Source organism: Balaenoptera acutorostrata, chromosome 4, assembly GCF_949987535.1.
Source record: "Balaenoptera acutorostrata chromosome 4, mBalAcu1.1, whole genome shotgun sequence".
Taxonomy (NCBI): Eukaryota; Metazoa; Chordata; class Mammalia; order Artiodactyla; family Balaenopteridae; genus Balaenoptera; species Balaenoptera acutorostrata.
The window spans coordinates 30,819,997-30,837,453 of NC_080067.1; positions in this window are offsets into that span (position 1 = coordinate 30,819,997).

The following is a 17,457-nucleotide window of genomic DNA, read 5'->3' on the forward strand; positions in this document are numbered from 1 at the left end:
AGCAGGAGTCCCAGGTTTTGAATGAACTGAATATTTTAAGTATCAGTATAATCAATTACAGATACAAATTTAGATATGAAAGGGAATATGTCTCTTCAGAATGAGATCATAAATCACAATTTACTAATTTAAAAAAGCTGATGAATTGTATAAACATCATAAAACGTTTAATACTGAGAAGAATTTTCTAGAGTCCCTTATGGTCCTGGAAGGGTCCATAAAGTGATAGTTCTGAAGCTTCAGTTGTGTGTCTTTCATGATCAATCAGCACTGGTTCCCACTCTTTTCCCCTCTCCTTCTGCTTGAGCCACCCTGGCTCTTTGATGCTCCTGTAGGTCTCCCAGAAACATCCACAACTCAGCCTCTCGCATAGATCCCTCTCTCATCTCTTTTACCTCTTTGCTCAGATGTCACCATCTCATTGGGAACTTCCCTGATCACCATATTCAGAATTCCAAGCACTCCCTCCACCAGCATTCCCTAGTCCTTCTCTTTATTTTTATTTTTTCTCCATAGCGTTCATCCCATCTTAAATAGAAGTTTCACTTAAGTATTGGGCATGTAGTCTATTTCTAATCATTAAGATGCAAGTTTCATGGTAGAAGGAATTTTTTCCTTTTTTCTTAAGTATCTATTTTGTCCCAGTGCCTAAAATAGAACCTTATGTATAATGGACACACAATGAATGTGTGTTGGATACATATTCAATTTTAGGTTTAACAAAATAACTGTAATCAAAAGATAATTAAGTATCATTTGACCAAGAAGAGAATCAGAGAGTGAAGAAAAACCATAAAGATGGTAGAAAAAATTAGAATCAGTAACCTGTGAGTAAAGAAGGAAGAAAAGACTTTCTCTGGGAAGACTGACTCAACCTTCTTCTTGGTTTTCTGTGCTCCTTACAAAGTCAGAACATAAAATTTTATTTAATTTGCTGTTTTAGACTTACGTAAAGAAAGTTTATGAGATGAAAAAAGTCCTCACCGTATGAGGAGTACTTGCCTGGAGTTTAGACGCAGGCCAAATAGACGCTTCAGTGTAAAGTAGGTTTCAGTGGCAATTTAAGGGATTTTAACTTGGTGTTAATGATTCTTGGACTTGAAATTTGATTTGTAGGAGAGTGAGAGACACCCTGTTTATAAGCACTGCTAAGAAAATATTCAGGTGCATTTTACTGTTAAAAACTTTAGTGAGGCCTGATTTACAAGAGCGTAAGCCTTCTTACAATTCCATTTTGTCTCTTCTAATATTTTTGAGAACCTTAAAGAAGAAACCATTAAGCACAATTCACAAAACCTGTGCTTGTTTATAAACACTTTCTACATGTCTACTAAATATACAAAAATACTTGAATATGCACTGCTTCCTTTTAAATGCTAAGAGCAAATAGACAATAGTAAATTCTGATTAATTTTAATCTTCCTCTTACCTAGTATATTAGTTTTCTATTGATGCTCCAACAAATTACCACAAATTTAGTGGCTTAGAACAACACAAATTTACTGTCTTATAGTTGAGTAGTTGAGTTGTCTGACACAAAGTCGCTGGGCTGAAATCATGCTGTCGGCAGGCCTGTGTTCCTTTGGGGAAGCTCTAGGGAAAATATCTCTCCTACCCCTATCATCTTCTAAAGGATTCCTGTATTCCTTGGCTTGTGACCACTGCCCAGCTTCCTCCAGCTGCTAAACCAGCAATGTACCAATAGCATCACGATGAGACACTTTCTATCATGACTTTCTATCATCAGGTCTCTTTCTGATCATGGAGAGGAAAGATTTTCCACTTTTAAGGATTCAAGTGATTAGATTGGACTCAACTCTAGCTAATCTCTTTATCTCAGACTTAAACTTAATTACCTCTGCAAAGTCCTGTGCGCCATTTCAGGAAACATACTCGCAGGGTTGAAAATTAGAGATTGGGACTCTATGGGGGCTATTAGTCGGCCTGTTATACTTAGCATAAGTCTTTAGAGTGTTTCTTAAACCAGTTCCAATGGGCTTAAGCTATTTTTAAGAAAGCCTTTACAGTCAGTATCGTTACTCAATGTGCCTTAATAAAATAGAAAAAAATGAAATGCTATTAAAATCTAGACACTTCCATTAAAACAGACACACACAAACACACATGCACACACAAAGCACGATTTACACCTTCTCCTGGAGAAATTATAAATGTAATTGCCCCCTTAACATTTCTTACTCTTACCTGAGTAATTTGAGTAGATCAAATTTTATCAAATAATAGGATTAATTCTCACATTACATAGTAGATATAACCATCTTCAGGGCTTAAATTAGCCTTTCTTTCTTTTTTGACTGCATGAAGTAATCGTTTAATCTGCCCCCCTTTGAATTAGCTTATAAGCAATTTAGGCAGAAATAGACCAACTCTAGGAAATTAAGAAAACAGAACCAAACAAGATAATATGTATTCTCTTGTAGGAAAACAATTAAATAATAATTTAGATGATTGTCTTATTATTTTATTTAACTATTGCAATTATAATATTTCATATATAATTAACTTGCCTTTTTGTAAAATTATAACTATATTTTGAACTTGGCCTGGCTGAGAAGTTTCATTGTTTTAATAATTACTGGGAAAGGCACAAATGGTTGATCTTATCTAATAATGTATTAAAAAGTATTCTACTTTTAAAAATCTGTACATATAAGATTTTTTAAATCCTATACATCTACAATAATTATAAAATGTTACGTTTCAGTCATTCTAAACCTGCCTTTATATAGCAGGCACCTGGGGAGTGTGTGACAAGCCCCTACCTTTTTTTTTTAAACATCTTTATTGGAGTATAATTGCTTTAAACGTTGTGTTAGTTTCTGCTGTATAACAAAGTGAATCAGCTGTATGCATAAATATATCCCCATATCCCTTCCCTCTTGCATCTCCCTCCTACTCTCCCTATCCCACCCCTCTAAGTGGTCACAGGCACTAAGTTGATCTCCCCACACTATGCACCTGCTTCCAACTATTATCTATTTTACATTTGGTAGTGTATATATGTCAATGCTACTCTTCCACGATGTCCCAGCTTTCCCTTCCCCCTCAGCGGGGGACTTGTGTCCTCAAGTCCATTCTCTACATCTGTGTCCTTATTCCTGTCCTGCCCCTAGATTCATCAGAACCTTTTTTTTTTTTTTTTTTTTAGATTCCATATATATGTGTTACCATATGGTATTTGTTCTTCTCTTTCTGACTTCACTCTGTATGACAGACTCTAGGTCCATCTACCTCACTACAAATAACTCAATTTCGTTTCTTTTCATGTCTGAGTAATATTCCACTGTATGTATGTGCCACATCTTCTTTATCCTTTCATCTGTCGATGGACACTTAGGTTGCTTCCATGTCCTGGCTATTGTAAATAGAGCTGCAATGAACATTGTGGTACATGACTCTTTTTGAATTGTGGTTTTCTCAGGGTATATGCCCAGTAGTGGGATTGCTGGCTCATATGGTAGTTCTATTTTCGGTTTTTTAAGGAACCTCCGTACTGTTCTCCATAGTGGCTGTATCAATTTACATTCCCACCAACTGTGCAAAAGGGTTCCCCTTTCACCACACCCTCTCCAGCATTTATTGTTTCTAGATTTTTTGATGATGGCCATTCTGACTGGTGTGAGGTGATAACTCATTGTAGTTTGGATTTGCATTTCTCTAATGATTAATGATGTTGAGCATTCTTTTCATGTGTTTGTTGGCAATCTGTATATCTTCTTTGGAGAAATGTCTCTTTAGATCTTTTGCCCATTTTTGGATTGCGTTGTTTGTTTTTTTTCTTTTGAGCTGCATGAGCTGCTTGTATATTTTGGAGATTGATGCTTTGTCCTTTGCTTCGTTTGCAAAAATTTTCTCCCATTCTGAGGGTTGTCTTTTTGTCTTGTTTATGGCTTCCTTTGCTGTGCAAAAGCTTTTAAGTTGCACTGGGTCTCATTTGTTTATTTTTGTTTTTATTTCCATTTCTCTAGGAGGTGGGTCAAAAAGGATCTTGCTGTGATTTACGTCATAGACTGTTCTGCCTATGTTTTCCTCTAAGAGTTTTAAAGTGTCTGGCCTTACATTTAGGTCTTTAATCCATTTTGAGTTTATTTTTGTGTATGGTGTTAGGAAGTGTTCTAATTTCATTCTTTTACATGTAGCCGTCCAGTTTTCCCAGCACCACTTATTGAAGAGGCTGTCTTTTCTCCACTGTATGTTCTTGCCTCCTTTATCAAAGATAAGGTGACCATATGTGCGTAGATTTATCTCTGGGCTTTCTATCCTCTTCCATTGAGCTATATTTTGGTTTTTGTGCCAGGACCATACTATCTTGATTACTGTAGCTTTTTAGTACAGTCTGAGGACAGGGAGCCTGATTCCTCCAGCTCTGTTTTTCTTTCTCAAGATTGTTTTGGCTATTCGGGGTCTTTTGTGTTTCTATACAGACTGTGAAATTTTTTGTTCTAGTTCTGAGAAAAATGCCGTTGGTAGTTTGATAGGGATTGCACTGAATCTGTAGATTGCTTTGAGTAGTATAGTCATTTTCACAATGTTGATTCTTGCAATCCAAGAACATGGTATATCCCTCCATCTGTTTGCATCATCTTTAATTTTTTTTATCAGTGTCTTACAGTTTTCTGCATACAGGTCTTTTGTCTTCTTCGGTAGGTTTATTCCTAGTTATTTTATTCTTTTTGTTGCAATGGTAAATGGTATTGTTTCCTTAATTTCTCTTTCAGATTTTTCATCATAAGTGTATAGGTATGCAAGAGATTTCTGTGCATTATTTTTGTATCCTGCTACTTTACCAAATTCATTGATTAGCTCTAGTAGTTTTCTGGTGGCAGTTTTAAGATTCTCTATGTATAGTATCATGCCATCTGCAAACAGTGACAGCTTTACTTCTTCTTTTCCGATTTGGATTCCTTTTATTTCTTTTTCTTCTCTGATTGCTGTGGCTAACACTTCCAAAACTATGTTGAATAGGTGAGAGTGGGCAACCTTGTCTTGTTCCTGATCTTAGTGGAAATGGTTTCAGTTTTTCACCATTGAGAACGAAGTTGGCTGTGTGTTTGTCATATATGGCGTTTATTATGTTGAGGTAGGTTCCTTCTATGCCTACGTTCTTGAGAGTTTTTATCATAAATGGATGTTGAATTTTGTCTAAAGCTTTTTCTCTGCATTTATTGAGATTATCATATAGTTTTTATCCTTCAATTTGTTAATATGGTGTATCACATTGATTGATCTGTGTATATTGAAGAATCTTTGCATTCCTGGTATAAACCCCACTTAATCATGGTGTATGATCCTTTTACTGTGTTGTTGGATTCTGGTGGCTAGTGTTTTGTTGAGGATTTCTGCATCTAATTTCATCAGTGATATTGGCCTGTAGTATTCTTTCTTGTGACATCTTTATCTGGTTTCGGTATCAGGGAGATGGTGGCCTCGTAGAATGAGTTTGGGAGTGTTCCTACCTGTGCTATATTTTGGAAGAGTTTGAGAAGGATAGGTGTTAGCTCTTCTCTAAATGTGTGATAGAATTCGCCTGTGAAGCCATCTGGTCCTGGGCTTTTGATTGTTGGAAGATTTGTAATCACAGTCTCAATTTCATTGCTTGTGATTGGTCTGTTTATATTTTCTGTTTCTTCCTGGTTCAGTCTCAGAAGGTTGTGCTTTTCTAAGAATTTGTCCATTTCTTCCAGGTTGTCAATTTTACTGGTATATAGTTGCTTGTAATAATCTCTCATGATCCTTTGTATTTCTGCAGTGTCAGTTGTTACTTCTCCTTTTTCATTTCTAATTCTATTGATTTGAGTCATCTCCCTTTTTCTCTTGATGAGTCTGGCTAATGGTTTATCAATTTTTTTATCTTCTCAAAGAACCATCTTTTAATTTATTGATCCTTGCTATTGTTTCCTTCATTTCTTTTTCATTGATTTCTGATCTGGTCTTTATGATTTCTTTCTTTCTGCTAACTTTGGGGATTTTTTTTTTCTTCTTTCTGTAATTTCTTTAGGTGTAAGGTTAGGTTGTATATTTGAGATTTTTCTTGTTTCTTGAGGTAAGATTGTATTGCTACAAACTTCCCACTTAGAACTGCTTTTGCTGCATCTCATAGGTTTTGGGCTGTCGTGTTTTCATTGGCATTTGTTTCTTGGTATTTTTTGAGTTCCTCTTTGATTTCTTCAGTGATCTCTTGGTTACTTAGTCGCATATTGTTTATCCTCCATGTGTTTGTATTTTTTACAGTTTTTTTTTTCCTTTAACTGCTGTCTAGTCTCATAGCGCTGTGGTCAGAATAGATACGTGATACAATTTCAATTTTCTTACATTTACCAAGGCTTGAATTGTGACCCAAGATATGGTCTATCCTGGAGAATGTTCCATGAGCACTTGAGAAGAAAGTATATTCTGTTGTTTTTGGATGGAATGTCCTATAAATATCAAGTCCATCTTGTTTAATGTGTCATTTAAAGCTTGGGTTTCCTTATTTATTTTCATTTTTTATGATCTGTCCATCGGTGAAAGTGGGGTGTTAAAGTCCCCTACTATGATTGTGTTACTGTTGATTTCCCCTTTTATGGCTGTTAGCATTTGCCTTATGCATTGAGGTGCTCCTATGTTGGGTGCATAATTGTTTACTATTGTATCTTCTTCTTGGATTGATCCCTTGATCATTAGGTAGTGTCCTTTTTTGTCTCCTGTAATAGTCTTTATTTTAAAGTCTCTTTTTTCTGATATGAGAATTGCTACTGCAGCTTTCTTTTGATTTCCATTTACATGGAATATCTTTTTCCATCCCCTCACTTTCAGTCTGTATGTGTCCCTAGGTCTGAAGTGGGTCTCTTGTAGACAGCATATATATGGGTCTTGTTTTTGTATCCATTCAGCCAGTCTATGTCTTTTGGTTGGAGCATTTAATCCATTCACATTTAAGGTAATTATCGATATGTATGTTTCTATTACCATTTTCTTAATTTTGGGGGATTTGTTTTTGTAGGTCTTTTCCTTCTCTTGTGTTTCCTGCCTAGAGAAGTTCCTTTGGCATTTGTTGTAAAGCTGGGTCGGTTTTGCTGAATTCTCTTAACGTTTGCTTCTCTGCAAAGGTTTTAATTTCTCCATTGAATCTGAATGAGATCCTTGCTGGGTAGAGTAATCTTGGTTGTAGGTTTTTCCCTTTCATCACTTTAGATATTTCCTGTCACTCCCTTCTGGCTTACAGACTTTCTGCTGAAAGCAGCTGTTAACCTTATGGGGAGTTCCTTGTATGTTATTTGTTGCTTTTCCCTTGCTGCTTTTAATATTTTTTTCTTTGTGTTTAATTTTTGATAGTTTGATTAATATGTGTCTTGGCATGTTTCTCCTTGGATTTATCCTGTATGAACATCTCTGTGCTTCCTGGACTTGATTGACTATTTCCTTTCCCATATTAAGGAAGTTTTCAACTATAATCTCTTCAAATATTTTCTCAGTCCCTTTCTTTTTCTCTTCTTCTTCTGGGGCCCCTATAATTCAAATGTTGGTGCATTTAATGTTGTCCCAGAAGTCTCTGAGACTGTCCTCAATTCTTTTCATTCTTTTTTCTTTATTCTGCTGTGCTGTGGTTATTTCCACCATTTTATCTTCCAGGTCGCTTATCTGTTCTTCTGCCTCTGTTATTGTGCTATTAATTCCTTCTAGAGAGTTTTTAATTTCGTTTATTGTGTTGTTCTTTATTGTTTGCTCTTTAGTTCTTCTAGGTCCCTGTTAAACGTTTCTTGTATTTTCTCTATTCTATTTCCAAGATTTTGGATCATCTTTACTATCATTATTCTGAATTCTTTTTCAGGTAGAATGCCTTTTTCCTCTTCATTTCTTTGGTTTGGTGGTTTTTTTACCTTGCTCATTCATCTGTTGCATATTTCTCTGTCTTCTCATTTTGCTTAAGTTACTGTGTTTCGGGTCTCCTTTTCGCAAACTGCAGGTTCATAGTTCCCATTGTTTTGGTGTGTGCCTGCAGTGGGTGAGGTTGGTTCAGGGGGTTGTGTAGGCTTCATGGTGGAGGGGACTGGTGCCTGTGTTCTGGTTGGTGGGACCGGATCTTGTCTTTCTGGTGGGCAGGACTGCATCTGGTGGTGTGTTTTGGGGTGTCTTTAAACTTAGTATGATTTTAGGCAGCCTCTGATAATGTGTGTGGTTTTGTTCCACTCTTGCTAATTGTTTGGCATGGAGTGTCCAGCACTGGAGTTTGCTGGCAGTTGAGTGCAGCTGACCCTTAGCATTGCGGTGGAGATCTCTGGGAGAGCTCTTACTGACTGATATTACATGGGGCTGGGAGGTCCCTGGTGGTCCAGTATCCTGAACTCAGCTCTCCCACCTCAGAGGTTCAGGCCTGACACCAGGCCAGAGCACCAAGACCCTGTCAGCCACATGCATCAGAAGAAAAGGGAGAAAAAAAAGAAAAAAAAATGATAATAATAAAAAAAGAAAAAATTATTAAAATACAAAATTTTTTAAAAAATAATAATAATAAAAAAGAAGAGAGCAACCAAACCAGTAAATAAATCCACCAATGATAACAAGCGCTAAACACTAAAGTAAGATAAAGATAAAAATCAGGAACAAATCAGTTGCAGACAGCAAACCCAAAATCTACAGTTGCTCCCAAAGTCTACCGCCACAATTTTGGGATGATTCGTTGTCTAGTCAGGTATTCCACAGATGCATGGTACATCAAGTTGATTGTGGGTATTTAAGCCACTGCTCCTGAGGCTGCACAGAGAAATTTCCCTTTGTCTTCTTTGCTTGCACAGCTCCTATGGTTCAGCTTTGGTTCTGTCCCCCTCTCTGTGTGTAGGTCGCCCTCAGGCATCTGTTCCCCACTCAGGCAGGAGGCAGTTAAAGCAGCGGCTGTTTAGGGGGCTCTGGCTCACTCAGGCTGGGGAGCAAGAGGGGTACGGTAGTTATAATCGGATTGTGGGGCAAGCCTGTGGTGGCAGAGGCCAGCATGACATTGCAACAGCCAGGGGCAGGCCGTGTGTTCTCCTGGGGAAGTTGTCCCTGGATCATGGGACTCTGGCAGTGGTGAGCTGCACAGGTTCCTGGTGGGGGGCTGTGTGGATAGTGACCTGTGCTTGCATACAGTATTTTTGGTGGCTGAATCAGCAGCGTTAGCATTTCATGCCCATTTGTGAGGTCCAAGCTGATAGCCCCAGCTCATACCCACATGTGAAGCTCTTTTAAGTGGTGCTCTGAACCCCCTTTCCACGCACACCCAGAAACAATGGTCTGTTGCCTCTTAGGCAGATCCCTGGACTCCCTCCCAGCTAGCTGTGGTGCACTAGCCCCCTTCAGGCTGTGTTCACACAGCCAACCCCAGTCTTCTCCCTGGGATTTGACCTCCAAAGCCCGAGCCTTAGCTCCCAGCTCCCACCCACCCTGGCAGGTGAGCAGACAAGCCTTTCAGGCTGGTGAGTGCTGGTCGGCACCGATCCTCTGTGCGGGAATCTCTCCACTTTGCCCTCTGCACCCCTGTTGCTGCGCTCTCCTCTGTGGCTCTGAAGCTCCCCGCCCCCGCCCACCTCCTGTCTCCACCAGTAAAGGGGCTTCCTAGTGTGTGGAAACTTTTTCTCCTTCACAGCTCCCTCCCAGAAGTGCAGGTCCTGTCCCTATTCTTTTGTCTGTTTTTTCTTTTTTCTTTTGCCCTACCCATGTACGTGGGAATTTTCTTGCCTTTTGGGAAGTCTGAGGTCTTCTGCCAGCGTTCAGTAGGTGTTCTGTAGGAGTTGTTCCACATGTAGATGTATTTTTGTTGTGTTTGTAGGGAGGAAGATGATCTCCATGTCTTACTCGTTTGCCATCTTGAAGGTTCCCCCAAGCCCCTACCTTTGATTAAACTTTATCGAGCTTGGGTTGGAGCCAAACCAGTCTTTTAAAAACATCTCTAGGCAGACACAGTGAACGAATATATATATATATATATATATATATATATATATATATATATATATATAATTAGTCAAAATTTAAGAAAATCATTTTCACTGCAAACTAATTCTGGTTACTTAATGATAATTTCCAGAATTTTAAAAACTGGATTCTCATTTGTAAAGGTAATGGGGAAGAGGTGGGGGCCATTTTGTAATGTGTTGAAAATTATAAAGTTTAATATTTAAGTTCCTGCTTCTAAAAGTTCCCTTTCAATAAAACAGATATTCTTATTCCTCTTCTTACAAGTTTGTGGTGTCACTCATCAATTATATCATAAAGATGAGACTTCTCATCATAAGGAACCCCTATCTTCTCCTAATTTCTCCTTCCATTCCAATATTTGTTCCGTACACAAATAATGTCAACTCTCTGCAAATACCCAAATATGCAATTACCTTTTTGTTCCTCTGCCAGAAATGGTCCATCTTCTCTGAATTCTTCCAACTTAATATGTTTTGCCATTCCTTTTACCTACCTATGTTATATTGTAGTTGAGATAAAGTAATAAATTGAATGGTCAAATCAGACTGACAAGAATCAGGTATCTTACCCAGAATCAAACTTTACTAATAATCCAAATGATACAGTTGACTGCAAGACAAGCAAAAGCAAAGAAGTTTTGGATTTTCAATACAGTTTTACAGCTCCTTCCTTACCATATTATTCTATTGCTATGTGCCTTGACCAGGATTTCACATATGAGGTCTCTGCGGAATATATGTGGTATCACACTAAGAAAACCATTTTGGTCCTGAAACACCTGCATTTGAACACATAATTGCATAGGTGATACTAACGTTTTCCAGTGGACCATGCCCCGTGAGTCCATAACTATGAGATTTGTTACAGTAGGTAAAGAAGGCAGACCAAGTTCCTTCTCCTCTACCTCTTCCTCCTCCTTTGGCACTGGGGACAAGTTCGAACAACAGACAGGAATCCTCGCCCTGGCTCTATCACTTACCCACCATAAAACTGACTAGCCAGTCTCCTTTCATTTTTCTCTCAACCCATTTTCAGAGCTGCTTGGGATCCACACTGTTCTCTCTGAAAGCCTCATTGTGTGAGTAACAAATCTTCCATACCCTCTTGGTGTGTGTGTGGTGTCATCAGTGTCAACATCTAAACAGATTTTGGGTGGGAGCCCGTCCTGCCGCAACCAAACACCCTGCTACCTGTCTCTCCTCTTCCACTGTTGCCCCTTCCAAATCATTTTCCATTTTCCATGTAAAGCAAAATTACTGTTCTAAAGAGTTAATCTTCTTAAGTATTTAAGATTAATTTAATTGAGTATCCTTATTCCCCATCTTAAAAATGAAATGCCTAACCATTTCTAAAAGCCCTCTGTGACCTAAGCCTTGCCTGTTTTTCCAACGTCCTTTGGCACCATATTCTCACAAGGTTACCAAGCTCTATTACTATCGTCTTTGAGTTCTTGAATATTCCATTTTTTCTTTACCTCAGGACCTTTGAGCATGCTCTTCTCTCTTCCTGGAATGATCTTCCTCTTGTTCTCTCCACCTTTTAATTGATAAATCGTTTTTCTTTCTTTAAATTTGAGCTTAAATACTACCTCTTTAGAGAGGCGTTTTGCTGCCCTGCCCTACCCTGCCTGCCTAAGCAAGGAACATCTTCTATTTTCAACCTCAGTCCATAATTTGACTCCTTCAAAGATTCACACAGGCAGAGATTGTGTCTTTTTTTATTTACTCTTTATCGCTAGGACCCAGTTGAGTATCTACCACACAATAAATATTATTAAAAGAATGAATATTGCTCACTGACTGACTGATTCAGGAATTAAGCCCTTAATTAAGGGAAAGTGTAATACAGGTGACTTAAACAATTACCGAGATGAAACTCACCCAGCTGAATGACACAGAAATGGTTGCAGTCGCACACAAAATGAATACTATTCAAAAACAAAGAAGAAAGCAACAGACAAAAACTACTAGCTTGGGATGAATAGAATGCTAAAAACTATAGGTATTTTCTTCTTCTTTATGCTAACTGGAAAGTAAACAGATGGATCTAAATGTTTGAGAAGAAATTTTATTCACTCCTGAGGTAGGGAAGGTGGAAATGCAATGAGTATATGAAGGCAGCTGTTCTATTTCCCAGAAGGAGAATTAAAATGAAGAAATAGATTATCTCTTTACTAAAAGTGAAAGCCACAGCCCCTTCCTTCTCAGTTTCTCAGATCAAAATAGAAACTCTCCTTTCCATACAGCATTATACATTAACATCCTTCACTTGATATATTAGCATTTTTTACTTAATATAGAGCACTGATCACTGAAAGAATGAATATGCCCATTGAACAAGCAAAAAATCTGTATAGCTATGTTTACTGATCTAATGCACACTTGAATATAAAAGTAAAACTTAGGAAGGCCATTTGTTTTTTCATTTCCCAGACAGGAACACAGGACATTTATCTATTGAATTTGACTCATGTTAAGTAAGAAATTAATACCAACACTCCTGATAAAATAAGGAATTAATATTTTTATCAGTGTAATAAGGTCATTATCTAAATCAAGGTCTTGAATGAGTATCAGATAAAACTATGTGGAAGAGAAGTTCAAATCTAGAGTTAATAAATGCTTTAAAAATGTTCTCACCCTGAAGGAGCTATGACAGGTATAAAAAGAAGATTGGAAAGGAAGGGAGATAGCAATAAAGACAAATTGTTTGAATTACTGAGTTTTTGCTTAGAATGTGAAGTGAATGTAGAGTTAAATTTTGTGTGATTTGAGATGACTCAGACATTGGAATGTGTTATATATGATTATTTTAACTGACAATTATTCCTCAATCTTATAATTATTCAAATAGATTTTTTTTATAAATCTAGATTGATTTACGAGTTTTCCTTGTTTCCCTTAATTTCTTCTTCTATTTTTTAAAATCTCTAATGAAAATATTTAAGAAATATTTATTAAGGAATAAATAAGAAATATTTAAGATTTAAGAAAAGGTGTATCCTTTCACAAGCTAGTGGAATGTCTGAATCAACATATTGGGTAAAAAGCATGTCATTATTTTTATTGTAAATAATAATAGTTGTAAATGTTAATTGTTGCTTCACATTCTATTACTTATGATAAACATAAAGGTATTATAAAGTTCTTTCACGGCCTAGAAACTCTGAAATTAGAAACATAATTTTGAGCACATTACTTTGTTTTCTTTAAACTACATATAATAGAGTTAAAGGAGATTTTAAGAGATTAAAAATAAAGAGACAAAGTCCTTTATTATGAAATAAACATTTTATTATGAAGAGAATCAATACGCTTTTTAAAAATAATTTTATTGGAGTATAGTTGATTTACAGTATTGGGTTAGTTTCTTGTGTACAGCAAAGTGAATCAGTTATCCATATACATATATCCACTGTTTTTTAGATTCTTTTCCCATATAGGTCATTATAGAGTATTGAGTAGAGTTTCCTGTGCTATACAGTAGGTCCTTATTAGTTACCTATTTTATATATAGTAGTGTGCATATGTCAATATGCTTTTTTAAAGACAATTTCAGTGTGTCTGCTCTGCACATGCACAGCCTGCTGGGGCGGGTGATCCAACCACAATCCTGGAATTTTCTATATGGGCAAATTGTGTGAGTTGTAGATCTCAGATTTCTCAAGTGGAATGTTAAAAGACTGAAAAAGAAAGCCTCTAAGGTTTTTTTCATCTTATGCCATTTTATAATTCTGTATTATTTTTGAGGAAAACTCTTCAAAATTTGAACTGGAGTACCTTTGGTATTTGATTTTTACTTTAAATATGTTTAATAATATATCTCTCATCAACATTCATCCAAATTTGCAATTTATCATGCCATGCCAACTATTTCTTTATAATTAATTGATTAAATTTTATTATTATTTTTGTACCAGATTTAAATATTAGTAGATTTGTAATGTCTATATATGTTTGCTGTGTTGAATTACTTTTGAGATTTTTTGTGCACAAGCCAGTAGTTGCTGATCTGAGAAATAAATTGCTTCCCTCTGGCCCTTCCAGAGGCAGTATAATGGGAACCTTTACCTGGCTTTGCTGAACCTTTGTTATGAGGCAGCCATGGGCTGCTATGAATATCCTTACTTTATTGCTGTTGCTGTATTGTATCTTTTTACTTCACTAAACCATAGAATCATAAGTACTGTCATTTTGGGTCCTATGAATCGTCTTTATCTATTGAACCCTGTTTGACTACCACCCTTAGCACCATTCGCAATCAATTATCTTGGAGTTTCTAACTACACAAGTATATAATCTCCAAAATCAATTTTATTAACCCATTTTACACTTTTTATATCTCTAAAGTCTTTCTAATTATGGTGGTTAGCACTTTTAGAAAAAATGTTAAACAAGAGTAAGCATCCTTTAATTTTATTCTTAATTTGATGAGAATGTATCCAGTGTTTTCTTAGTATTGTGTTTTCCCAATATTTTAAAGGATTTTTGAATATTGTTTGAGATTGATCTGTATATAATTTCTGTTTTTGCGAATTTTTTTATAAAAAATATTTGAGACTTTTTCTTCCTTTTTTAAATATATTCTGGACATTTTAAAATGGCATTATATTCATCTGTAGTTTAAAGATTTGGGTTTGGTAGAATTCCTTTTGGAAGTCATCTGGGTTCAGTGTTTCTAAGAAGAATATCGCTTTTGGCAATATTCTGTATTTTTCTATAATAGTAAGTTTCTACTTTATTAGTTTGGCATCATTTTAGGTGAATTATATTTTTATAAAATATCATCCAATGAACCTCTTTTCTGGGTTTTTTTTTTTTTTTCCATTTTACCTTATAGAGTTCAGCAAATTTTAATTCATGTAGTTTCTTTGGTAACTGATTACTTTTCCCTTAATTTTTGGTATTTTATGTATTTGTGTTTTTTTCCCTTTTTCTTCGGTAAATTAGCTTGCCAGCCAAATGTTAGCTCTGTTTCCTGTTTTTTTCTTTATTATTAGTTCTATTTTTTTAGTTAAATAAATTAAAATATTAAATTTTATTTCTTCTTTTTACTCTAAGATTTTAAGATCATTGTTTAATAAAATGAAACATATTACAGAATAAAAAATGTAATACCTGGATATTAAATAAATAAATAGAAAATCACAATTAACTCAGGAAAAGTGAACATCAAAACCAACTCAGAAAGTAGCTCAAAAACTCTCAAAAAATACTACACATTAAAACATATTGAATGTGTCTTGGAAACAGTGTCTAGGGAAAAATTCAGCCTTCATTGTCTATATCATTAAATCACATGGATTAAAAATAATTTTATTAAATTTGAACAGTAAGTGTTTTAAGAAATACAATAAAATAAGGCTACGAATTGTAGAAATACTTTTTAATTAGTAATTTAAAATAAATTAATAAACAAAAATTTAAAAAGTAGAACTAAATAAATTCAAGAGCTAGATCCAAATATTAATGAACTAAAGAAGGAATTAGCCAAATCCTTTTATTTTATTTATTTTTCAATATAGTGATTCATAATTTTTAAAGGTTTTACTCCATTTATAGTTATTATAAAATATTATCTATATTCCCCTTGTTGTACAGTACATCCTTATAGCTTATTTTAAACCTAAGAGTTTGTACCTCTCACTCTACTACACCTATATTGCCCTTCCCCCCTTCCTTCTCTTCATTGGTAACCACTACTTTGTTCTCTATATATGTGAGTCTGCTTCTTTTTTGTTATATTCAGTAGTTTGTTGTATTTTTCAGCTTCCACATATAAGTGATATCATACAGCATTTGTCTTTCTCTGTCTGACATTTCAGTTAGCATAACGTGGTCCAAGTCCATCCATGCTGCTGCAAATGGCATAATTTCATTCTTTTTTTTTATGGCTGAGTAGTATTCCATTATATATATATGCCACATCTTTACCCATTCGTCTGTTGAGGGACACTTAGGTTGCTTCCATATCTTGGCAATTACAGATAATGCTGCTATGAACATTGGGGTGCATGTGTCTTTTCAAATTAGTGTTTTTGTTTCTTTCAGATATATATCCAGGAGTGGAATTGCTGGGTCATACGGTAGTTCCATTTTTAGTTTTTTGAGAAACCTCCATACTGTTTTCCAATTTAATTAACTCCTCTTTGTTTATTTTTGCTTTTATTTCCTTTACTTTAGGAGATGGATCAAAAAATATTGTTATGATTTATGTCAAACAGTGTTCTGTCTATGTTTTCCTCTAGGAATTTTATAGTATCCAGTCTTATAATCCATTCTGAGTTTATTTTTGTATATGGAGTTAGAGAATGTTCTAATTTCATTCTTTTATACATACGCATCCAATTTTCCCAGCATCACTTATTGAAGCGACTGTCTTTCCTCCATTATATATTCTTGCCTCCTTTGTCATAGATTAACTGACCATAAGTGCATGGGTATATTTCTGGGCTCTTTAAAAGGAATACTTTTTAAATTTTTAAAAATAAATTTATTTATTTATTTATTTTTGGCTGTGTTGGGTCTTCATTGCTGAGTGCAGGCTTTCCCCAGTTGCGGTGAGCAGGGGCTTCTCTTGTCGCGGAGCTTGGGTTCTAGGTGTGCGGCTTTCAGTAGTTGTGGCATGTGGGCTCAGTAGTTGTGGTGCATTGGCTCAGTACTTGTGGTGCACAGGCTTAGTTGCTCCATGGCATGTGGGATCTTCCCAGATCGGGGATTGAACCTGTGTCCCCTGCATTGGTAGGTGGATTCTTAACCACTGCACCACCAGGGAAGTCCCAAAAGGAATACTTTTAAAAGGCAAAGAAACCAGTTAGAAAATCCCTAAAAGATCAATAATAAAAAGACAAATAATACTCATAATTATCAATGTCTGTGAAGCCCTGATAAATTTCATTAGCAATCAAATACATACTAAAAGTCAAAAATTACCACTTTCTTCCCCTTGGATCTGCAAACAATAACAAAAAAGATATTTCAAGCTGTTTGATCACATGATATTAACAAATGACATCACAGACAATTTGGTAGGAGCAGTGCACAGAGATTACGTTTCTGATTTTATTTATTAATTTTTTGAGCAGGCAGACATGCAATGTCAATAACACCACTCTTTACTGCAACTGAAGACCAAGCAATATTATTATAATCTCACATAATATGTGGCATCTTTGATGCTCCACACTCCTGAGTTTATCTACAGCGAAGTCAGCAGCCTGGTCTGCAGTGGGAAGACAGAGAGACAGTGAGGTTGGCAAGTTTGCCTCCCTGGGGGACATTGCTGGTCAGGGCGGTCATTGGCTGACAAAACTCCACTAAGGCTGAGACCATTTCACTTGAGGAAATTGGCTGCATTCCTGCTTGTTCAGAAAGGAGACAATCCCTTCCCCCCCCCCCACCCCTTCACCCAGCAGTACCTGGTTTCTGAGAATTAGACACCTGAAGGATGAGAGAGAACAGGAGGTTAATTCAGCAATTCTGTAAATAGTTCAGTACCAGAAGT